At 33.2% G+C, this 26660-nt stretch overlaps 1 long non-coding RNA gene across 1 annotated transcript; it reads right to left on the bottom strand.

The window, feature by feature from the left end:
- Positions 1-175: 175 nt before the first annotated feature.
- LOC140642302 (uncharacterized) lies at positions 176-26252 on the bottom strand. Its single transcript, XR_012038781.1, has 3 exons — positions 26086-26252; positions 19877-19909; positions 176-642 (listed from the first exon to the last, which is right to left on the bottom strand). It is a non-coding gene; the product is annotated as an uncharacterized lncRNA (long non-coding RNA).
- Positions 26253-26660: the final 408 nt, after the last annotated feature.

Below are 26660 nucleotides of genomic sequence, written 5' to 3'. Positions count from 1 at the left end.
GAAGGACTTGCATTCAACATTACATTATGTGTTCATTGTTTGTCTTTTTCTTTTAATCTAACATTTTAATGTTTTTGAAATAGAAGGGGGAAATTCTTCATAAGAAATTAAATATCACTATAATATTTCTAGCATCACTTCTTAAATTAAAAAAATAACTTGAGATGAACTCATTTCTTAAATTTACTTTAAGCACTAATAGCCTAAAATTCTATTGTTTCTACCATCCCAGACCTCTCTGTACCCTAAAAAGAGGGGTACCATTTAATTACATTCAATAAGCCTCTTTACAATTTTCTGTGTAGAAACAATGGCATTAACCCTTGGATATTTCCAAATAAAATTCCACCCAAAGCCATTACCAACTCTAGGTGCAAATTTAGGAATTATTCTTAAAGAATCAGATATACAAGACTGAGGATCTATAGCACGCATTTTGCTTCACTGTTATTCCCAGGCTCACTTAGTCTGCTACATTGTTTCATTTGTTTCCAAGTTCACAGATGACAGTAGACTCATCAATGAGTGAAACAAGAAGGTTTAAGAGGCTCCAGTTCTTTTTGGCTGGGGATGTATCTGGCAGTGACTACTTTGGTCCTTTGTCAGTTTTATTTTTCTTGCTTACTGCATCTCTCTGAGGACCTGGAAAGAGTAAAGATTAGGCCATCAAAGATAGCTCTGAGCCAGAAGGATGACCCTGCTTTCTTTCTTTCACATAGCCTGACCTAAAAGAAAACTGGATTCCAATCTCCCTGAATGATCTGATTTACCAATAAATCCTATGTCTTAAAGATAACTGTTCCTGCTTCGGTGCTTGACCTGAAACTTTATTTTCTCTACTGCTAACTACAAAATATCCTCTTGTAGAGGATTCTATCTACATTTTCTTCCCAACTTAAGCAAAAACTATTATATTAAGATGGATGGGTAAATAGATGGATAAACAGAGAGATAGGTAGGTAGGAAGGTAGGTAGATACATAGATGATAGATAATCTGCTTTATTAGAAGACACTTGTCACACATGTAACTATGCTTGTGACTATAGATTAAATGTAAAGAAACTGAGTGTAACAAAGGAAGTTCATATTCTTCTAATTCCAAAGCTTTAATAAAGAATTAAAGAATTCTGATTACTCAATCCCATATTTACTATTCAGCTTTACATTTTATACAAACTTTCTCCAATTCCTTTATCAGGTTCAGTGACAACATGAGCAACTCATTGAGAATTAGAATTCATAGCTCCTAAGAAGTGAGCACTGATTATTAACACATTTTCTCTCATTTCTATTAACAAGATTTCTCTCATTTCTATCAACCTATAAGCCTCACAGCTTTACCCATCATTTTATTTCTTACATGTCCTTTCATTCTGTCCTACATATTGTTGTTTGGATTCCTACTTTCCTTTCTTTTCCAGACAAAAATACAAGCATATACTCCAGAAAATAACCTCATGGAAAAGGCTGCCAAAATCACTGTCAGACTTCCATATTACTGCAAAAGTTCAATAGCTTTGTTAGTTCCTCTGCTGGAGGCAGTCTGAAATAGGTAGAGAGAAATTTTAGTTTGCAATGAATAGTGTGTCGTAGTGAGAAGTGAAAAGCCATTTTGTTTTAGGCTAAAGGAAGTTGCTCTGAAATGTTGAAAGACTCACTTACCAGACTCTCAATTTCTAGCAAACAGCATGCTGCAGGTCCACATAAAACACTTAGAATTCAATGTTTCGTCTTCAAACATATGTGCCGCAGTTAAAGCCTATTGCTACTCTCTAGTATAGAATATTGGTTGGGGGAAAGTACCATTCCTCAGGCGTAAGGAAGGAAATACAGTTGATGGAAAAAGAACAGCAAAACTTTCATAGGCATAAATTTCTAATAAACAATAAATATCTGAAGACACAATCATGATTTTTAAATGGAGCAAATAGCTGTGGCATTCATCTAACTGTTTCAATGTACATCTGTAGATTAATTTAATTATCCTACTCTAGGAAGTATAGATTTCCATGGGGTTCCATGATAGCATGGCCCAAGTACAGGGTTGTATGCTGTTAGATATCCTACCTTAAAGACCAGTCATATGCAAACTGTTTTGTTTTCTTTTTCCTGAGAATGTTTTCAGCTCCTCCTGACAAAGTTCATCATCTCCTTCACCTGGTTACTATAAATTTCACTTATGTCTACTGGAGTTTTCATCATTTCATGTTTTTACATTTTTTAAGATTGTATTGGTATAAGATATAAAAAGTCTGTAGTCCTGCCACATTTATGTCCCTTGAAGACAGCCACTTAAATTTTAAATTTTCAGTTATATAAAATGTATCTTAATATTTTTAGATAAAATGATTATGCAGGTATTTATTGAATTTGTTTCAGGGATTATCATTGGCTTTTTAAAATGGAAAATCAGAATAGTTACCATGTCCTCCAAAACATTATACTGATGCAAATGTTTTTCTTTTCTCCAATATAGAATCTACTATAACTATATTGTAATTGTTTATAACAATCTATAATATTATTTATAATATTGTGATATGTAATATTTATCTACAATTGAATGATACAGAGTATTTTGATTACATTTCACTTTTGTATACTATTTTATCTTTTCTGGAGTTAATAATTACCTTTTCCCCCCATTTTCTTAGCTGTCTTGATGTGACTACTGTAGAAAGTATAAATCTACTCTCCATGTATTTAAACCTATAAAGCAATCTCTCAGTTTCTCTGTGTTCTTAGAGATAGCCCTCTCAAATGTTGGTCCTGATTTTATCTGGACCATTTACTCTCTAGGCTTGAAATACAGTTGCATTCACAAAATCTCCCAATACTGTTCTCTTGGGGATTGCTTCATCACTTTGTGGCATTGGGCACTCATTTTTTTCTTCCTCTCCCTCCATCCCCTTCTTCTAGTATAGCATATCCTCTAGGAATTAAAGAAAAAATACATGGGATTTTTTTTGAGGATGTATGTCTTATTTTTTTCTCCTAATATTATATTTGAAATATACTTCTAATGGGAATAGAGTTCCAGTTGAAAATATGAAGGCACTATTCCATTTCATCCAGTTTCCAGTGTTCACTGCTAAGAAATTAGATACTGCTCAAATTTTTGAGTTGTTGCATGTGAGTTTTTTTTTTTTTTTTCTATGTAAGTGTTTACAATCTGCTCTTTGAATCCAACATTCTGCTGTTTGATAGTGATGCATATATACCTGATTTGGGTGTTATCCACAGTAAGTAGACTCCCTTTCTTTCTTTCTTTCTTTCTTTCTTTCTTTCTTTCTTTCTTTCTTTCTTTCTTTCTTTCGACTTTATTTATTCATGAGAGACACAAAGAGAGAGAGAGGCAGAGACAGAGGCAGAGGAAGAAGCAGGCTCCATGCAGGAAGCCCGATGTGGGACTTGATCTGGGGACCACAGGATCATGCTCTGAGCTGAAGGCAGATGGTCAACTGCTAAGCCACCCAGACATCCCTCTTTTTTCTTTTCTTTTCTTTTCTTTTCTTTTCTTTTCTTTTCTTTTCTTTTCTTTCTTTTCTTTTTTTCTTTTCTTTTCTCTTTTCTTTTCTTTTCTTTTCTTTTCTTTTCTTTTCTTTTCTTTTCCTTCTCTTCTCTTCTCTTCTCTTCTCTTCTCTTCTCTTCTTCTTTTCTTTTCTTTTCTTTTCCTTTCTTTCTTTTAAGTTTTTATTTATTTGAGAGAGAGAGAGAGAGAGCATGAGCAGGGTGTAGGGGCAGAGAGAGAAGCAGACTCCCCACTGAGCAGGGAGCCTGATGTAAGGCTGGATCCCAGGACCCTGAAATCATGACCTGAGCTAAAGGCAGATGCTTAGCCTACTGAGCCACCCAGGTGTACTTTTGCAGGCTATTTCTATTTAGGAAATCAAATCCTTATTTTTAATATTTTATTATTGCAAAGTGTCTCTTTTATCTTTGATTATAATCATTTTCTTGGAATCTATTTCATCTGATTTAGATATAACCATTCTAATTTTGTTATGATTCTTGTCTGCTTAGTGTATCTTTTCCTGTCACAGCCTTTACTGTCTTTCAGGTTTTGTATTTAAAGGGTTTACACTTGCTGTTGATCTAGTTTGTCAATCTGTATCTTTTATTTTGAGTATCTAATTTAATTTATATTTAATGTAATTATTGATATAGTTGAGTTTAAATATAATAGTTTACTATTTGTTTCTATTCCAATTAATCTCTGCTATCACCTTTTGTATTTATTACTTTTTGTATTCCATTACATCTCCTCCATTAGGGAACTGACTATAGCCCTCTTCTTTATTAACTTATTTTGTGGTTTTTCTAGAGTTCACAGTAACCATCTTTAACTTATTAAAATTTATTCTCAAATATATCATTTCATAACAGTATAATCTTTTCAACTTTGAACATCTTTAAATTATTTCTTTGCGGGATCCCTGGGTGGCGCAGCGGTTTGGCGCCTGCCTTTGGCCCAGGGCGCAATCCTGGAGACCCGGGATCGAGTCCCACGTCGGGCTCCCGGTGCATGGAGCCTGCTTCTCCCTCTGCCTGTGTCTCTGCCTCTCTCTCTCTCTCTGAGACTATCATAAATAAATAAAAAAAAATTATTTCTTTGCTAAGTAATCCCTCTGTTGCCTCAGCTATTTGTTCTTTTTTCTTACTTTCAGATGGTGCACCTACTGGGTCAACTTTTTGGTTTCCAAGCCTTCTCTCTTATGTGTCAAGTTGTGTCTCTGTGTAGAAGTATTCTAATTCAGGGTGATTTTCTCATCCTTAATTTCAATATTTCCCTTTTATATTTTGTTTTATGCTATCTTATTTTAGTTTCAAAGGATAATTTAAAATCTGAATGTGTTTTTCTTATAGAAATATGTTTACTTGTATAATCCATATATGCTCTTTGGCAGTATTTATTACAATGTCTTTGGTCTATTTTATTTATGTTATTTTCCATTTCCTGATTTTCTATCTCTTCTGAGTATTTTCTCTCTTTACTTCCTGTCATTCATGTTAAGAAACATGCTTGAAGGGACAGACTCAAGAAAATGGGAAAAAAAATCTCTGCATGTATCATTGGTATTGGTTACCTTACTTCCTCTTGGTGGACTTTTCTGAGGTGTGAGGTAGCTGGGTTATTATGACTTTTCCTTTGAATGGGGTTAATTTCTGCAGTATTTTCAAAGCTAAATAGTGAAAAGTCACCTTTGATTGCTACACCGTTTTCATTATGAAAATCTACTTCAAGGGGCCCCTAAGTGGCCCAGAGGTTGAGTGTCTGCATTTGGTTCAGATGGTGATCCTGGTGTCCTAGAATCGAGTCCCACATGGGGCTCCCTGCAGGGAGCCTGCTCCTCCTTCACCCTGTGTCTCTGCCTCTCTCTGTGTGTTTCTCATGAATAAGTAAATAAAATCTAAAAAAAAAACGAAAGAAAAGAAGAAGAAAGAAAGAAGAAAAAGAAAGAAAGAAAAAGAAAGAAAGAAAGAAAGAAAGAAGAAAGAAAGAAAGAAAGAAAAAGAAAGAAAGAAAAAGAAAGAAAGAAGAAAGAAAGAAAGAAAGAAAGAAAGAAAGAAAGAAAGAAAGAAAGAAAGAAAGAAAGAAAGAAAGAAGAAAGAAAAAGAAGGAAGGAAGGAAGGAAAGAAAATCTACTTCAACTATGGGGGGAAGGATCCCAATTTATCCTTTTATTCAAATTTATAGAAACTAAATCTCTTACCATCCCCTGAGGTCTTGAGACCTAAGTTTTAAAATTTGTAAACAATTTTCTATTTTCACGTTCTCAGACTAATGTCCTTTCTTTTAAATTAACTAGTCTGGGAACATGAAAAAAGAAAATTGTTTGCAAGTTTGTAAAACTTAGGTCTTATGACCTCAAGGGGATGGTAAGATATTTAGTATATATATATATTATATATTATATATTATATATATAGTATATATATATATATAGTATATATATATATCTCATATATATATATACTAAATATATATGAGACATATATATATAGTATACTATATATATACTATATATATATATATGAGAGACACAGAGAGACAGAGACAGGAGGAGGGAGAAGCAGGTTCCCTGTAGGGAGGCCAATGTGGGTCTAGATTAGATCCTGGACCCCAGGATCACACCATGAGCTGAAGGCAGATGTTCAACTGCTGAGCCATCCAGGTGTCCCATTATTTATTTATTCTTGAGACACAGAGAGAGAAGCAGAGTCATAGGTAGAGGGAGAAGCAGGCTCTCTGTGCGGAGCCCGATGGGGGTCTCAATCCTAGAACTCCAGGATCACGCCCTGAGTCAAAGGCAGATAGATGCTCAACCTGAGCCACCTAGGCGCCCCTGTCCTTTTTTCATATATATCTCATACTTCCCTTCTCTGAGCCTTCTGAAGATTCCATGATGTCTTATTTATGTGCTCCCCCTATTCCTGACATCAGTTTTCATTTTCTCTGATTACTCAGTCAGTTACCATTCAGGTAACTAAATGCAAATCCCAAAATCATTTTCCTGGAATCCCTTTTTTCATTATGTTTGTCCTTAAATATTTTCTCTTTTTATAGGTATTATAAACTATATTTAAAGAAATTGTTTTCTCATTTAAGAATTCTGCTTTCTCAGCCATTCTAATGTTTAATCAGTGATTCAATAAGTTACTGTTAACTGGCTACCAGCTAGTTAGCATTCTGACCCTGGCCTCAAAGAACTTATATTCCATTGAGAACAATATAATCAATGTTAAAAAAAATAGAGCAGCACACTTTATATTAACAGGGTAAATAATATAATTGCAACTCAGAAAAGAAGAAAATAAGTGTGGGCTAAACATTTAGAGAGGACAGAGAAGAAAATGTAGGTCTTGTATGGATTCTTAACAAATGGAATACATTTGGTCTTTTCTGGATTGAAGAATAAATCAATAATGGTATTGAAGAACATTTATGAAATGCTTATTCATAGCCAGGAAATATACTAAAACTTTGCAAACATTATCTCATCTAATCCTTAAAACAAATATATGGGCTAGTTACAAATATCTTCTCCATTTTTATAAATGAAGAAACTATAGTTTGGCAAAGTATTTGACTCACCTAACATCAGACAGCTAATCAAAAGGTGAATCAGCAATCAAGCTCAAAAGTCTAACTTCAAACCCTATGCTCTCAAACAGTAGGTTATATTGATATTTGTATAGATACATCTTAAATTTAACAATGTATTTAAATTCAATGTAAGCATTTTCACAGACTCTTTTAGGAAGTCAAATATAATTTTAATTATGACAGACAATGACAAGGAAATGTGGACTGGTTTATAATATATTCAAATTGAAGACGACACTTAAACTTCTCTCGTTAAAAATTAGTCTATTGAGACTGAGGGAAAAACTTCAACTTTAGACTGAAGGTAGATAAATCAACAAAGCAATGACCTGACATAGGCTACCTTAACTTACGCCTGTTGGTAAATGTAATCAGCAAACCTTGAAATGAAAATGCCATAGAACATTATTGATATTATCCGCCCCCCCAGACATACAAAATTCTCAGTAAGAACACAAAGAATGTAAACAAACAAATGAAATGGAAAATACATAGTCAGAAATGAATCTGTATGTAAATTCTATGTAAGATCTTTCCCTGTTATTCATGAAGATTCTACCAAAGCACAACTTGTTACATTGTACGCCTTTGAAATACAACAACTTAATACATCAGAAGCCCCCATTGCAAAAGAGCTAGTCAATCAGGCATGTGATGGTGTCTGCTTCCATATGATGACTGCTTCCACTAATTACTAATTAACAGTTTCCATAGAGCTAAGAAGTACGTTCACTTACTGACAAAATAACTTCCTGACACATTTATTAGATACAGCTCTCCACTATTTTTGTACGTCCATTTATCAAATTTTAAAATACACATTTTTAAGTGGATAAGAAACTTTTGGTGCTTAAAACAGAAAAGCTTGATTCAAAAGAAAGAGGAGGATTGGAGTCCGGAATCCTAAGTGTGGGTCCTAACTCTGCCACCAACCCTTTATGTGTCTTGGGCAAATAATTTCTCTTTGGACCTCAGTTCCCTTGACCACCAAAGAAGAGGGTCAGACTGGATCTATAAGGTATTTTGCGACTTAATATTCAACAACTCCAAAAAAGAGCTTCATATATTTCCAGTTTAACAGTTTTTAACAGCAACTTGCAAATTCACGTGCCATCTATGGTACGTGCTCCAATTTAGTTCCTGTGATTTTGATTCTGTTCTTAAGTGATAATGTATTCATCATTAATTAAATAATTAATCAAAAGTATCAGAAAGCAAGTCCATCCAAGAACCAAATGGAAAAAACTAGCGTTTTTTGTAAATCTCTGCTCCTGGGACCCTTAATAGAATTTAAAACAGTGATTATATATATATATATCTATATATAATATATAGATATATATTATATATATATCTATATATATATCTCCTGCCCATTTCAGGTGATTTCCAACTTTTTTCATTAGGTTTAACTTGGAAAGCAGTAATTTCTTTTAATTTTAAAATGGGCTGTAAATACCTGTTGTCATTTTTTATATTATCAATATGACTATCTGGCTATAAATTTAATCCATTCAAATTAAATCCATTTGGTATGGCAGTTCTTCTGGCCAAATGACCAAATGAATTTGCTTTTGGTTAGAAACAAGTGTGCCTTCATTACATTTTACATCTTCCAGTGGCTTTCATTTCAAAATAAGTGTGCTAATACAAGTCCCATGGGATTTCACTTCTGAATTCAATTTCAAAGATAGATGGATGGATAGATAAATAGACAGATAATGGGAAGGCAGGCAGCTAGATATGGCACTGAGGAATCTGCAATGAGCTTGTTACTGATTCTCTGTTTTGTTTTTGGTTTGTTTGCTTTGTTCTGTTGTAAATTCATAATGTTTTACTGCCAATATACCCTCCTTCAGGAGCCATACATTTTTAAATTATCCTTTTAATTGGTGCCCAAGAATATGGATGGGACTAGTAGGATTCTGGAAGGCTGAACAATTTGCCTTTTCTTAAGTAACCTGGAAGGAAGGCGATTGTGCTAAGTATGGAGATGGGAAAGAATCTTCAATTTTTCAGTAGATCTGGGTTTCAGAATTGCAGAACTCTCAATCAGATCAATTTTAGACAGAAGTTCATCAGAAACATGAAAATCTGATACCCCATTCTCTTAAAAACAATCTGTGTCATGTAGTCTCTGAAAAGTCTTTGTATCCCTCAAGAATAAGCACACCTGGGGTTGAAGACATCTGTTATAAAGCATGATTCATTCTTCATCCTAACAAAATTACTTCGCCTTTTGACAAGGTCAGAAATTATAAAGTGAAGCTAAATAAAAGAGTTTATTCAAGAAGATTTTAATGCATCAACAGAGTCCCTTTAGTCTATCAGTCCAGGAAAAGGAGACACCGCATTTGTCTATGGTGATGCAATTCAGCTGAATTTGATTAACTACTTGAAGGGAACTGTCAACATCTCTGTGAAACTAATCTGAAATACTCCATTTCCTTAAATGTATTTAATTGGGTTGGGGCCTCAGGGCATATTTTTATCAGACTTCTAGTGCTTCCTAGCTAATGCCCTGTCCTGATGTTTCAAAAATCTGTCTTTCCCATACTATTTGATCTGTCTTTTATGTCTCAAAGCAGCAGCTTAGAAGGCATGAGCACACATAAAGCTAGCAGCCACAAATTACACAAGCGTTTCACTGATTTAAGTCTATATTGATTTAAATTATTATGGAAAGATTTATATTCAGAGTTCAGTGTGTGTCTGTGTGTGTGTGCATGTGTGGAGACAGAGAAGAAAGGAAGGGAATTTTTTAAAAATAAAAGTAAAAGTCATCCTGTTGGTTCATAGCTAAAGAGTTATTACAGTAATTTCTTTTTTTTTTTTTGATCCCTGATCTGTTTACTGTGGTGTTTATTTCTTTGCTTTCCATTTTTCTGTTCCTTATAGATTGATGGATAAAGGCATAGACACATTATATACCTGTAAAATATGTGCAAACAGCATTTCAGAAATATTAATATACACTTTAGATAATAGTAAAGTATTTAAAGAGACTATTTCATTAACTAAACTGGACATATGCAGAATTATTTGGGGGGATCTTGGAATCCATTTTATAACCACATGAACTGCATTGAGAAATAAAGTGGACATTCATCACAATAAAAATATATAAATAATCAATGTAAGTGTAGATTTGTATGCCATAGAAACTTGAAGAGATGTAAATATATTACAGAATATGAATTCAAAACTGAAACACTAACATATAATTTTTAATCTTCCATGGTATGATGGAGGCAAAAGCAACCTTCCTATACAGATATGTAAAGAAGTAGTGTAGAAAAAAAGAATTATGCAAACCACAGGCAAATGTGTACTGTGTTATAGGACCTCAGTCTTAAAAGCACAGTGATATGATGGTGAAGATTTTAAATTTATATTTCCTTATAGTGTTTCTTACAGTATCATTAGCATTTTTATTACAGATACATGTTTTTGGTTTCTAGAATTTGCATCACTTTTTCCCAAAATGCAATATATATTTAACTGATTAATTCAAGATAATAGAATGATTTTCTTTCCTTTGTATCCTCGCTACCTCCTGATTGATTTACAGTGGCAGGAAACCACACTCATATCTTACTTAGGCAAAGGAATCTATGCTATCCATTTAGATTAAAAAAAAAAGAAGAAAAAGAAAAACAACAATAAAAATAAACCACTTGAAGCTCTAGAATGCCATCCTTTTCAGTTTGTTACTTCAGAACTGTCCCAGGGATGCCTGGGTGGTTCAGTGGTATAGCATCTGCCTTGGGCTCAGGTTGTGGTCCCAGGGTTCTGGGATCGAGTTCCACATTAGGCCCCCTACTGGGAGCCTGTTTCTCCCTCTGCCTATGTCTCTGCCTCTCTCTGTGTCTCTCTCATGAATAAATACGTAAAATCTTAAAAAAAAAAAAAAAAACCTGCCTCAATGTTATGTAGTAACATTCATGCATCTTTAGTTCTTCAGTTAGACCAAGGCTATGGAGCCTCTTCCCAGGATATGACAATTAACTTACTGTTGTGATTATTTTCCTGAAGTATTCCTTTTTACTACTTATCTCCTTTCCAGGAACTAAACACTCCTAACAAGGAATAATACACACTTAAAATATCCACAGAATTCTCTTTATCTGAACAGAACTTTAGTATAAGTAGTTGGTAGACTTCATGGCTTACTTTCCAAGCTACTACTGACTGAACCTCTGGAAGCAGTGATGTCCCTGGATATATGGACAGTGGGGAAGAAAGCTCACCAACCACCCTTCTCTCATTATAATAATCTGTTTCAGTCCTGACTTTCTGGAGATAAGAACATTTTTCCAGGTTTCCATGTTTGATATCAGGCCACATGGTGTGCTTCCTTGGGCAGTCTTCTAAAATGAGTAGGCAATGTCACTTTGTCACAATTTCAATGGAAATACTCATTCCATCTTCACCCCTGCTTAAAAGAGACTTTTTACTCTTCACAGTTATATTTGAGAAAAGATACCAGTCCCTACTTTAGAAGGTAAAAAGTGTTAGAAAGTAGATTTTTCTACCTTATGCACTTGGGGATAATAACAGCTTTTCTCAGGGCTAAAAAGTGCAATTATTCATAAGATTAATTTCTCATTATACACGTTATTGTATAATGCAAACTAAATACATCTTAACATATAGGGACTAATATCCTGACCAACAGAACGCATTCAGATTAGATAGATAGATGATTGATAGATAAATAGAGAAACAGAGAGATACAGAGAAATACATTCACTAGATAAAGGCATGTATACTGGCAATGTTTTATGTGAAATTTCTAAAATGTAGTCTAATTACCAGACTTTAGCACTTCAGAAAACATTAAGAAGGTTTATTCCTGAGAGTTTCCTTGTGATTATACCAAAATAGCAATTCAGTGCATTTATTTATTAGAGTAAGTAATTAAAGGAACCAAGATGTTTTGCAAATATTAATTGCCCTGTAAATACTAGCATTTTCATAGTATAGATGTTCTGGAAGAATGATAAACTAAGAAACATGAAATTGCATTTCCTTACTTTGTAAGTCTTTTTTTTTTTTTTTTTTTTTAAGATAAAACACAGTGCCCTTGTCAGAATCCTGAGAAGTGAATGTACACTGATGATAGACGGTAGCAGCAAGCTAGTGGCCATGGTAAAAGGCAGAAAGATGATCTCAGATCTCAAGCCAATTGACAGAAGCTAACTTGGTTTTAACATGGCTCTGACATGAAGGAACATTTTATATCACTACAGTTAAATGACAATCCAGTGTTACCTGCCATGAACAAAATAAAACTATAAATAATACAATGTAAATAAAACGTTTTCTGCATTCTACTAAAAGTTCTGAAACAGAAGTCTACTCTCAGTGTATTTAAAAAATAAGAGAAATTAGAACATTTTAGAGAGGTACTTAAGGTATACTGGCACCAAGGTTACACTTTTTCTTTGATTAAATCAGTCCAATTTTCCATTAGAATTAATTAAAGCACTCCAGATAACAGTGGAGAAAGGAGGTACAGTTGTAGAAAACAAGTATAACATTGGACAACTTTGCCAATAATAGCCATTTACAGGCACTAGAAATCAACCAAAGTCAGACCAAAAATTGAGAAGCATTTGGTCTTTAAAAACTGCTGAGATGCTAAGAAATTACAAGCCCAACCTGTTGCCTTTCTATACTCCTCTCTGCTTGGTCACTGGAAACCATAGCACTATTGCCTTTGGGTTTGGGATAAACTAGCAACTACAGATAGCAGATCTGATTTGGGGTGAAAGCAGAGGATAAACCCATGTCTTTGTCTACTAAACTCAGCAGATTCAGTTTGAAAAACTGAGGAAAACCCATAATATGTGAGCTCAAGATGGTGGTCATGGTTCTAAAAGGGCAGCAGACAAGGCAGGAATTTAATGGTGAGAACCTGGAAGTGTCAGATCCATAGAAAGAAACTAAATTCATACATACCTGGCTGACAGATAAACTATGCACACATGGAGGTGATCTGAAAGAACCAAGACAAATCTAAAATCTAGGTCATGTTGACCATTTCCAGGAATTAAAATGAATTTCTCTACCCACATATAGACAGCTCAGTAGAAGGCAGAGCCTTATGGACTTGAGCTATCTAAATACAAACTCCACACAAATCATTGCCTGACCACTAACACAGAAAAAATATCAAAGGAAGCCAGGTAGCCAGGTAATAAAAACAAAAATTATATATAATATATTTATATATTCATATAATCATATAAATATATATATATATTATATATATATGCATGATAGACAAAGTTTCAGTACCAGGCAAGTTTATAAAGTTACTAAAAACGACAACAAAAAAGACCCACAGAAAAATAAAATAGACTACAGAACTACTTTAATATAGTAACTATATAACATTCAGTTTTAACCAAAAACTACCAAGCATAAAAATAAAAAAAAAAATATATATATGATAACATAGTAGAAATAGCAAAAATGGGAGCCAATAAAAACGAACTCTGAGTGAGCCTGGTATTCATCAGACAATATTTTAAAAGATTTATTTATTTATTTATTTATTTATTTATTTATTTATTTATACGAGAGAGGGTGCACAGGAGGGTGGTGGAGAGGCAGAGAGAGAGGGAGAAGCAGACTCCCTGCTGAGCAGGGAGCCCAAAGTGGGGCTCAATCATGGAACCCTGGAATCGTGACCTGAGCTGAAGGTAAATGCTTAACTGACTGAGTCACCCAAGTGCCCTGTCAGACAATAAATTTAAAGTGGCTAATATAAAACTGTTCAAGGTAAATAGGAATGACGTATTTAAAGAACTAAGGGAAATGGACTAACAATAAACCACAAAAAAGACTGTGAAGAGAAAAATAGATATGGAAAAGAGACAAAAGAAAAAGTTACAATGAGGGGCATAATAATTGGACAGAATGTATACACCAGATGGGTTCCTGAATAGATTTGAGTTGAGAAAAGATTAGTGAAACAAGTAGACAGAAAATTACTAAAGATAAGGAAGACTAGAAAAATTCGTATAAACATTAGAAAGTAAAGTATTTTGGAACAAATGTAGCACAAGTAGTGGAATTCCCATAAAATGAAACTTACAAAGTGTTTCCAAAAGATATTAAAGGCAGCTTAAATGAAGAAGGAGACATATCATGTCCATAGGCTGGAACACTTACTATTCTTAAGAGTAGTTCATCCCAAACTGATCTACAGATTCAATGCAGTCCCTGTGAAAACCCCAACAGAATTTTGAGGTGGACCACATGACTCTAAGTTTATATGGAAATGAAACAAAAACAAACCAAGACCCAGAACTGCTACTATGTATTTTTATATATGTTATTTCAAAATAATTTGTATTTACTGGAGTCGCCAAAATTGTACAGTGTTCTCACAGCCCCCCTTCCCCTAAAGTTAGCAACTTGTGGGCAGCCCGGGTGGCTCAGTGGTTTAGTGCTGCCTTCAACCCAGGGTGTGATCCTGGAGACCCAGGATCAAGTCCCACATCCAACTCCCGGCATGGAGCCTGCTTCTCCCTCTGCCTCTCTTTCTCTCTCTCTGTCTCTACAAATAAATAAATAAAATCCTTTAAAAAATAAAAATAAAAAATAAAGTTAGCAACTTGCATAACATTCTTTTACTAAATTTCAGAAATCAAAATTGGAAAAAATATAATTACTTAATGTATATACTTTATCCATATTTCTTCAATTTCTTTTTTTTAATTTTTTATTTAAATTCAATTAGCCAACATATAGTACAGCATTAATTTCAGATGTAGTTTTCAATAATTCATCAGTTGCGTTTAACATTCATTGCTCATCTTATCTTGTGCATTCTTTAGTACCCATTCTTTAGTTTTCCTACTGATGTTCTTTTTGTCTTTAGCCTTATCAGAACTTCTAGATGCTTTCCCATTGCCTTTTTTCCTCACCACCTTTACTAACAATATTTCATACTTTTTAATTCAGTTAGACTTAGTTTTCACTGTCTGCTTTCTATCCTCAGTTCTTACCACATTGTCATTAAAAAAAATTTTCATATACTAAAATTCACTCTTTGTAGTGTACAGTTCCATAGGTTTCATAAAGTCAGACAGTAATATATCTACCACCATAGTACCATACAGCAAACTTGCATCAATATAAAAATTCCTTTTGTGCAAACATCTTTATAGCCTCTCTCTCCTCCCTCTCCAAAGCCTTTAGCAGGTATAGATCTCTATTCTGTTCTAGAATTTTTACCTTTTACAGAATATTATATAAATGCAATCACAAAATATGTAATCTTTGGGTCTGACTTCTTTCTCTTTACTAAAATATTTTTGATATTTATCCTTGTTGTGGTGGTAAATTTATAGTTCATTCCATTACATGGAAGTTTTATATATATATAAAACTTATATATATATATTTTTTTTTTTACCCAATCACCTGTTAAAAGACATATGGCTTATTTCTATATTTTAGAGTATATGAATAAAGTCAATTCAAATATCTAAACAGGTTATTTTATGAGCATAAGTTTTCAGTACACTTGGGTAATAATTATTTTTGTGCGGGTAATAATTAATAGCGTCATGGTAAAAATATGTTTACTCACACAAGAAACTACCAAGTTAGTTTTCCAAGATTGCTCAAACATTTTCACAAGTAATGGAAATGCTATCTTTTTCTGCCTCCTTGATAACACTTCATTACGTCATTTTATTTTTCTTAGCCATTTTAGTAGTTGTTCACAGGTTTCTCAGTATGATTTTAATATGCATGTCCTTAATGATTAATAATTTTGAGCATCTCTTCATATGCTCATTTGACATGTGTATATATCTTCTTTGAGAAAGTGTCTGTTCAAATCTTTTGTTCATTTCCTAATTAAAATAGATTATTTTGTTTGTTGAAGATTAGAGTTATTTTTGTATTCTGGATACAGTTAATATGAGATATATAATACATAAATATCTTCCCAAACTTTGGCCTGACTTTACCCTAAAATTTCACAGTGCAAGAAGTATTAATTATGATAACGTCCAATTCACCAATTAATTTTGTTTCTGTTTATCTATCATGCTTTTGATGCCATCCATAAAAACTCATTACAAAACCCAAGGTCATGTGATTTATTTGTCTAGATTTTTTTTTTTTTTTTTTTTGTATTTTACATTTTGGTCTACAATTATTTTAGGCAACTTTTGCTTGAAGGTAAGTATGTATCAAGGTTCCTTTTTTTTTTTTTTTTTTTAATGCCGAAGTACAACAGTTCCAGCACCACTTATTAAAAAGAATGTCATTTTTCAGATTGAATTTTGAATTTTGAGTGTAGCTCTGAAAAAATAAATATATTTGTGGAGATCCATTATATTATTGGGTTCTCTATTCCAGTTCAAAGATTAATCTGACTCTAGTTGGCCAATTCAATATTACCTTGATTAACGTAGTTTTAGAGTAAGGCTTGAAATAAGGTAGCATAAGTCTTCCAAACTTGTTTTACTTTTGGAAATATACATACATACATACATACATACAATGAGTCTATGTTCAAATAATATTAAATTGTTTTAGCTTTAATATATCTATAACAGTTTATCCCCAATTCCTTCCTCCATCTTTTTATGTTTTAAATTTTACATACAAATACTATAATTACACAATAGCATATTTTTGCTTAAAATATTCAGTTATCTTGAAAAGCAAATAAAAATTTGAAAAATTATCTCTACGGATTCTATTTTCAACTCCATTTTTGTGTAGATCCAAGTTTCTTACCAATATCACATTCCTCTGCCCAAAGATCCTTCTTTATTTTATTTTATTCATTTTCATGGATCCTTCTTCAGAATATCTTGTAGATTAGTTCTACTGGCAATAAATTCTGATTTTTTGTTGTCTGAGAAAGTCTTCATTTCTCTTACTTTTTTTGATATGTATTTTCTTTGGGTATGTAATTTTGGTTTGAGCCTTTTTCTTCCTTTTTGAAACCAGCAGTTGGAAAATATTCATCCATTATTGTCTCGAATGCATGGTTTCTGATAAGACTGTTATAAATCTTATCTTAGGTTCTTATGTAGGTAATGTGTGTTTCCCCTTTCTTCAAAATTTTGCCTTTGTTTTCACTTTCAGCAGTTTGAATATATGTGCACAAATGAGGCTCTTTTGTGTTTGTTTTGTTACTTATCTTGCTTGGTGTTCTATAAGCTACTTATGTATGTCGTTTGGTGTCTTACTAGTTTTGAAAATGTCTTAGCCATTGCTTACTTACTTACTTACTTGATTAATTTATTTATTTGTGAGAAAGAGGGAGCACCACTGTGCTTGCAGGTACAGGGAGAGGGGTAGAGAGAAATGGAGAGAATCCCAAGAGGATACCCCACTAAGTGCAGAATCGAATGCAGGGTTCAGTCTAATGACACTAAAATCATGACCTGAGCCATCAAGAGGCAGACAAATGCTCACACCACTGAGTCACCCAGATGCCTCTTAACTTAGCCATTACTTCTTCATACATTTCACCTTTCCCATTTTTCTTTCTCCTTCTGAGAATACAATTATGTGTCTATTAGCTCATTTAATACTATTCCTTAATGTTAGATGTTCTGCTGCATGATTTTCTTTTGATTTCAGTTTAGATAATTTCTATTGACTATCTTGGAATTCACTGTCTCTTTCCTAGATGATGTAGAGCCCACTTTTAAGCCCATCAAAGGCAGTCATCCTCATTGTTTTACTTGTTTTCCCCCTGGGTTTTCCAATTGATACTTTCTTATTGTTTCCATTTCAATGTTGAAATTACCTATCCAATCTATACTTTTTCTTAGAGCCATTAACATACTAAAATAGTTATCTTAAATTCCCATGTGTTGAGTCTAATACCTGTGACATACTTCAAACTAGTTTGATGATATTTTTGTCTCTGTCAGACTATGTTTTTCTTGCCTTTTTGTAATGCCTTATAATTTTTTGTTTGAAAACTGGACATGACAGAAGACATTAAACTCTATCTATATCTATCTGCCTAACTACCTATATAGAATCTGTATTTATAAAATATACTTACACTTCACATGTGCGTGTCTTTCTTTTCAAAGGAACACAAATGTGGGGTTGTGTGTTAATGAAGTCAGGAGTTGGGGATTAAAGTTTGTTGTTACTACAGTTTCCTTCGGTATACCACAGGCTTCATATGCCTCTATCAGTTTGGATTATGGTTTGGTGTCCTAAGGGAATCTGTCCTAAGGGATTCCTCAATATCTGCTCTCTTGAGATAATCAAGTCTCTTGCAATTCTCTCAATGGTATTCCACTGTTATTTTGATTTAGATGTTGACAGCCTGGAGGTGAGGAGAGTGGGAAGATGGCATTCCCTGATGTTCTAATTCATCCTAAATGTCAGTCAGATTTGTTTTCCTTGTCTCAAGGCTTTGGTTTTCCCAAGAGCTCCTTCCCCACTATCTGCAGTGAACACTAGCACGCAATCTTACCCCTATCATGGGATAGTACTAACTCATCACTCCTCCTGCCCCTTTCCTCAGTTTAAGAGATTTCCCAACAGTGCTAATATAGTCAGAGTTTTTGTTCTACTTCCCTCTGCAAATTAAGGCTTTTTCTCTTTTATAGAGATAGCAGAGATGAATATAGCATGTCTCCAGGGAGACAAATCAGTGGCTGTTGTTTGTTTTTGTCTACTGTCAGTACCACCAAAAAAAAAAAAAAAAAAAAAAAAAAGTTTTCTCAGATTTCTATCTGATTTCTCCTGTGAGTGGTTTCAGGGAATCCTGGAGGAAAAGTTCACAAAACGGTGGAGACCTGCCTATATCTGCCACCCTATGGACTTCAGGGTCTTGTACTATCCCACATTCACATTTTGAAAATCACTACAATTTACTAGCTTTTTTTCTTATTGGCTTATGTGGTATCCTGTGGTGTCTGTCCCAGATAAGCAAATGCTTAGATTGTGTTCTCCCACCCTCATATTTTAGGTTACTTGACTATACTGTGACCTCTTTTTATTAATGGGTTCAAGAAAAGTTATTAATTTTAATTATTTGCAGTTTTTACAGCTTGCTGTAAAAATTGGAGTGACACTTCCAGTTCTCTACATCTCTGAACTAAGACTATATGGTTTCTATTTCTTTTTTTGTTTGTTTTTGGAAACAACAAAATTAATATAAGATTGGTACTGTATTGTCTTTATATTCATTATTTTTATTTCCACAGATAAAACTAGTTATGCAAATAAAAATACAAAAAGATCGATTCAAACTTTACTAAAACTGTCTAATATACTAAAAATACACAAAACACCTACTTTCAATAATACATCTTTAAATTAAATAATCAAATAAATTGATTTTACCAATACTTTGGCCTTTCACATTTGTACTATAGCTAAGATTTTCTAATTGGTTCATTAACATTGTTCCTCTGCATGTGCAATTAACTTGGTTGGGTGGGGGCATGAAGAGAAGACTGGAAAAGTATTGATAATGGAGAATCTGAATATGAGAAAAAAGACACCAAAAAGAGATAACTGAAGTTATCAAAATAGTGATGTTTGATCTTCAAACAACCTTTCCAATTTGTATTCTGCTTTCAAATTTAGAAATTTTATCTACAGTCTCCAAAGTGACAAGGATTCAGTAAGGATAACTACTGACTTTACTTTCTCAACTGTTCCTGGAAAATATATTTTTATCATATTAGGAAAATAATAATAATAATAATAATAATAATAATAATAATAATAAAATGTGCATTCTTGCTTACATTTAACTTTCTCCCAACAAAATCTGTTCATTCCTGGAAGAGAAATATAGATGGAAGAGTTTTGAGTAATTTGTTCAAAAAATTAGCATATGCAAAGTAAGCAATGGATGCTTGAATAGTCATAATCACATATGAAATATTAAAATTTTAGTGTAACTAGAAGTTGAATGCTTGTGTTAGTGAGAGATGACACTGGGCATAGGAATCAGGCCATATAAATAAGGGCCTGAAAGCCTGGCTGAATAATTTGGTTCTTTTGTAAAAGGCAAAAGGGAGCTAGTAAGTTTCAATTGTCATAATAAAATTTTTAGAAAATTAATACTAGAAGTGACATAGATGAACTGAATTAAGTGGCAGACCCACAATTAGAGGGCTGCCCCAGTGCTATTGGCAGAGAGGATAAGAGTGGGAAGAAGGAATCATCAGTGTTGTTAGGAAGCAGAACCAGATTCAGAAGGTAATTTTTTAGATATGACTAATAAGATGTGGTTCCTGACTAAAGAGAGAGGAGTAAGTTTTGAAAATCAGGTAGATGAAGAAGTTTAAAATTTACATCAGAAAAGAAGGATGAACATGGAGAACAGATTTTCTGAACATAAATCTATTTATCTCTAATTATAATTTGGCAGTTCTTAGATATGATCACTTTATTCTGTGTTCAGAGGCATTTCATTGACTTTGTTATAAACCTTTTGTTTTGTTGTTGTTGCTATTGTTTTAGCTACCCTATTTGTTTTCAAGAGCTATTACAATTTACTGATTAATATTTTTCCATAATATTCCACCCTTGTCCACATAGATGCAAACTATTGATTTATCTTCCTGCAGATATTTAAGGTGGTAATCTGTGACATTTCTTCTCATCTAAGTGTTCAATGTGGCTTTTCTGTTGGGGATTCTTTTTCAATCTTTGACTATTTTATTCTTTCTTATTCAATTTGGATCATTTCCTCAAGTGTCTACTGATTCTGAAGTATATTTTTATTTTTAAGAATTAAATATTTGAAGGTGATTATATTTCCTCATTCACTGCAGTATGAATAATTACTGGCTTCTCTATAAAATAATAAAACAGACAGTGTTTTTAGGATCTACCAAGTATCAGTATTTGGAGATATTTTCTCTTACTTAATTTTCTTTATTCAGTTTCTCTGAATAAGAATTCTCCAACGATATGCCACATTTCCTGGATGTAGAAGAGACAAGTCAGAGGGACAGTGGCACAAAATATCTAGACTTTCACTTTGTCTCTCTTTATAGTCTTGTAGTTCAACCTCCTTCTCAATATACTTGGTAACCCAAATTTCTGAGACTCATTGCAGAATTTAAGGATAAATTTGTGTACTTCTTACCTATAGTCTCATTAGTAGGGCTTTAAATTAGAGGTTACTGTTTTCTAAGAAATAATTTATCCCTCATCCTCCATGTCCTTTCATTGTTTTAAACATTTTCTCTTTAATTTATTGATTTCTATTTTCTATTCCTTTGTTATCAATGTCCTTGTGGGTTTTCTTATATTTCCTATTTATTTTCCATCATTTGGAAGGAATCTAGGAAGAGAGAGATTGTATGTATATATGGTTAAATTTTATTCACTTATTCTGTTATTTCAGAAATTTTATTTTTTCGATTAAAAACTCAATTCAGTCCTTAAAATTAGGACATTTAGGACACCTGTGTGACTCTGTCAGTTGAGCATCCAAATCTTGGTCTTAGGTCAGGTTTTGATCTTAGGGTTCTGAACTCAAGTCCTGTGTTGGGCTCCACTCTGGGTGTGGAGCCTATTGAAAAACAAAGAAACAGACAAACAAACTAGAGCATCTGCTCTACCTACCTCAGAGAGTGTCATATATTTATTATGATTATAAAAATATAAATGTGATGGCATTATTAGACATTCAAGTTAGTATTATCCTGAAGCTAACGTATAAACAAACCCTTCCTTTTTCAGCAGATGTGACTTAAACTACATTCTCAACTTGTGAAAAAAAAAAGTGTAAATCATATCAGCATGAAATGTTTATGGGTTTTCATGGAAGATGTGTGGCCTACATAGTACCCACAGAAAGTTTTCCCCAGTAGAGATATATTATTATGACTATCCTCAGAGCTTATGCAGTAAATTCCCCAGAGCCTTGTGCATAGCAAGGATAAAAACAAAGGGTATTTAGATTTTATTACTTGGCTGTCACTATCCAATTCCATAGTCTTCCTTTATTTCATAATTTATGCTCAGATTTTTAAAAATTAGGATTCAAAACTTGAAAAGACTTAGTCTAATTTTATAGAACACATACACATACACCATTTTCTATTTATCTACCTACCTATTTGGCAATGAACATTGAGGGAAAGAAAAAAAAGGAAATACATCAATATTTAACAGGATTGACTTTAAATACTGGATTACTGTATGGATACTTTATAACTTTACATATACTTTATATATTCTAACTTTTCAAGTTTCTACAATGAGTACATATTTTATATTCAGAACATAATTTATAATTTATTTTTAAACTAACTTCAGCAAATGCAGGACTGTTATGCCACAGAAATGAAGATCTCTAGTTATTGCTGTTTTAGGGCATGATAGAACAAATTTTGAAAAATCTGCCTTATAATTCAACAAATATTGACTCTAGTAATTTAATCAGTTGTTTATAAGAGTTTGGTTTTCAGGTAGGTAGAAATGAGAATTAATTTCTCTTGCAAAGAATTAATTACTCCTTTCTCAATCCCAGAGCGAGTTATAGAATATGTATGCTAAATGATGAGTAAAAAGACTCTTCCATTAATTCTCTGAAAACTGTGTGGCTCATAACATGAGAAAGTTAAAAATAATTTTTGATCACTTAGTTTTGAAGACCCAGTATTCCCAAGAATACAAGCAGATATTGGCTATAATTTACTATAAGATGAAGAATCAGGGTTTGGATATATTTTGCATAATAGACTTTGGATCAAATCTAGGCATGCACAATTATGTTTGGCCATCCTTAAAGCTGAACTCTGAGATACCATCACCCTTCACAGCAATACTATGTTATTTAAAGAGAACAAAAATACAGCAGAAAAAGTGTTGGTTGCATGTTAATAAATGGAAAATGCTGTTGTGTGTCTGATGAATTGTAGCTAAAACACCAGAAAGATGTTCTATATAAAATTAGCAATGTCACCTCTAATGACAAAACCAAGTAGATACATTTGCCTTAATAGAAAAATGGAATAGCCTAAATCTATTTTTCAAAAGATCATCCTGAGATTTCTCAAAGTTGCCTGCCCCAAAAGGCCCCTGAATTCCTAGATATGTTTGCAAATAATCATGTAATATATTACATTGTTAATAAAATAAATTATAGAAGTGTTTGGTATCATTCTATCAGTCAATAAGGCTTCAAACATATTTTAAGTGAATAGTGAGTTTACTCTGTCTTGTAAACTTCTGCATACATTTGGAAGTCTCGTGCTCATATCATTTGCTCAGGCCATTGTAACAAAATAAACAAATAAACAAACAAACAAACAAAAAACAAACAAGAAAACCCCAAACCACAGACTGGATGGCTTAAACAACAGAAATTATTTTCTGATAGTTCTGGGAGGGTAAAAGTCACACAACAGAGTATTATCAGAATTGGCTTAAAGTAAGAACTATCTTTCTGGTTTGCATACACCTACATTCTTACTGTGTCTTCACACAGCCTCTCTTTTTTGTGTATGTGGAGTGAGAGAACTGTAAGGTATCTCTTCCTCTTCTTACAAGGATACTAATCCTGTCATATATGAGTTCTACAGTTGTGACTTCATTTAACTTTAACCACCCTAAAAGCCCAAATTTTAAGTACCACTACAGTATGTTAGGGCTCTAACATATGAATTCAGGAACAGAGACACAATTCAGGCCACAGTAACACTATATAATTAGTGACTTATTTACTAATCACAGGACAAGTTCAAAAAACATTTTAATTTAGAATTAGAACTGAGTAAGTTATTTGCAAATGGATAAATTCTGTAAAAGACAGTATTCAAAAGTCATTTTGAGGGGCACCTAGGTGGCCCGGTTGGTTGAGTGTCTGCCTTTGGCTCAGGTCATGATCTCACAGTCCTGGGATCAAGTCCCACATTGAGTGAGCTCCCTGCTCAGAGGGAGCCTACTTCTCTCTCTGCCTCTACCCCTGGTTCATGCTTTCTCTCTCAAATAAATAAATAAAATATTTTTTTCTTTTTAAAAAGTCATTTTGAAATTCAAAGTATGCAAATATATTTAAAGCATCACATGAAAACTTGAGCTTTGATTACTCTCATACCCTCATGAGAGAGGGGGCGTGAATGCGACTTCCATTTCCAAGAGTGAATACTGCCCATCCATAATAGTTACCAATATTGTAAGGCAAATAGAAGTAAACCAGATTCACAGCTACCTGACATCACTGTTAACAAGAACAATCTGCAATTGCACCAGGAACTTACAACAAGGTAACATTGTAGAATGTGATGGAATTCAACTTAATTGAAATGGAGGAAAGAGAGATCATGAATAATCAATCTTATTAATAACAATATTATAATGTTGGGAGTGTACTACTCTCCCCATAAGTAACAGTCCACCCCTTCAATTTAGAAAATTGTAAGAGACTTTGCAATTGCCTTTTTTCTCAGATTCCTAACAGAGGAAGAAGTAAATATCTAAGCTGGGAGGATAAAACATAGGGGTGGAATAGGATAAATCCTAAATTATTTCTAAATAATGTATGGATAAATAAATCTGAGTTGTCCCACATCAAGTCAGTATTGACTAAGAACTAAGTTAGCAAAATGAGATGCCAGTTGAAAAACTGTCCTTGACTTTTTAATCACTAAGCAAGGAACTGCTTAAGTCTGCAAATGTTAATGATGACTTCAAAAATCATTCATATTTTGCATAATAAAATAACAAAGCCAGATATAGAGAGCTTTGGATTTCATTTTCCTCACAAAAGGGCATTATACTAACTCAGAAATCAAGCATTTCCATGAAAATCCTTTGCAGAAAATATAACATGATGATTGGATTACCATTTATTTTCAGCACAGCTTAGAAGTTGAACAGATGGCAGACTTACCACCACTGTGAGTCTGATAACTGCATTGACTTTCAGTAATTTAAGACAAAAGATAGCACAGTTTAAAGGACGTTTTATCACAGAGAGGAGTTTCTGTTCAACACATGTATGGGGTAGGTATTCTGCAGGAAATCAAGAGATATGACCACAAACATCAATATTCCATCATTTGGAAATTCTTACAATATGATAAAATGTCTGGAACACCAATGACACATTTGGCTGAGCAAGTGGCAGATTAGGCTTTGAACCCTTCTACTTCTATTTCTTGGTACTAAATCCCACACTCAGATAAAGCACATTGCTTTGGATTTTTCACCTAAGATCCCTTAAATCTACCACTGGAAGTATTAAGAAGTTATGCCCCAATATTTATACCCTGGTGTCTATAATACACATTGTGCATACCCTAGACTTTCAATATCTCTGTCTTGGTAAAGCTAGCTGCTGATCTTACTATCTTTTTTTACTGGCAAAAGTACAGTGCCTTGGGAATAATCAAAACACTAATTGTAACACCAGAAACTTAACTCTTCTGGAATGTAGCTAATATATAAAGCTGGTTGCTGTAAGCAGGATATTTAATAAATAATGTTTTTCCTTATTTTTGAGGGGCAGAAATTATTAAAAATTTTGACTTCTGAATATGGTATGCTTATTTTTCCTTTTCAAAGGCTAAAATAAAGATATTTTTTAAGGCTAAAATAAAGTTCCTAAATCTTTTCTTTGAAAAAAAAAACAGTAACTTTGGACACCAAGTTATTTTATAGGCACTCTTCATATATTTTGAAGAAGTTTTTGTACAGTGATGTCCAATATAGGGTATGCTAATGAGCTTTTTAAAAATGTATCACATAAACATGGAGAACTCCTGTTAATACACCTATACTTAATTATATCTAGGCATCAATGATTTCAAATATCAGTAGGGTCCTGATATAAGTTGAAGAATTATTTGTTAGATTCTTTATTTCAACTACTGTGTGTTTTTGTATAAATCCATTTTTTTGCCTCATTGATTAACCCACAAGAATCCTAATTCCCAGAAAACTATTGTTTGCAGCATTTGGATGAAATATAAAAATATAAGATTAAAATCACCTCACTAATTTCTCTGTATTCTTTTTTCTCTCTCTTTCTCTTCCTATTATAGGCTCCAGGGTCTTTTTCTGGCCAGGAAATTTCTTTTCTTTCTTTTTATCTTTTCCATCCTTTCATGGTCTGTAACAAATAATGATTCAATATATACTCACAAACTTTCTTTTTCTCTCGTTAACATCCTAGTGCATGCTGGGTAGTCTAACTGTATTCAAGAATCAGGCTTCTGTATAAAACTACCTCTGTTGAACCAATAGCTCTACTACTTAGCACCAACTTGTATTACACAAGGTGATATTTGTATAAAACTTAGGACTCAATAAATATCATACTACTAACTACTATTTAGTAAACTACTACTAAATACTACTATTAAATAATTTAACAGTTTTTACACATATTCTATATCAATTTTTTCTTAACAATTTAATAAGATGGCTATTTATATTAAGAGTTTGAAGTCTTTTAGTTGAAATTAAAAATGTCTCTAGATATTTGATTCCCTGGGACCAAAATTAATCCAACTTGAGAGCCACTGGTCTATAGATTAGTGTATTTATTTTTTTATACATTAGTTT

Source organism: Canis lupus, chromosome 11 (assembly GCF_048164855.1).
Source record: "Canis lupus baileyi chromosome 11, mCanLup2.hap1, whole genome shotgun sequence".
Taxonomy (NCBI): Eukaryota; Metazoa; Chordata; class Mammalia; order Carnivora; family Canidae; genus Canis; species Canis lupus.
The sequence above is the reverse complement of the archived record's forward strand: the minus strand, read 5'-3'. Positions and strand labels throughout refer to the sequence as shown.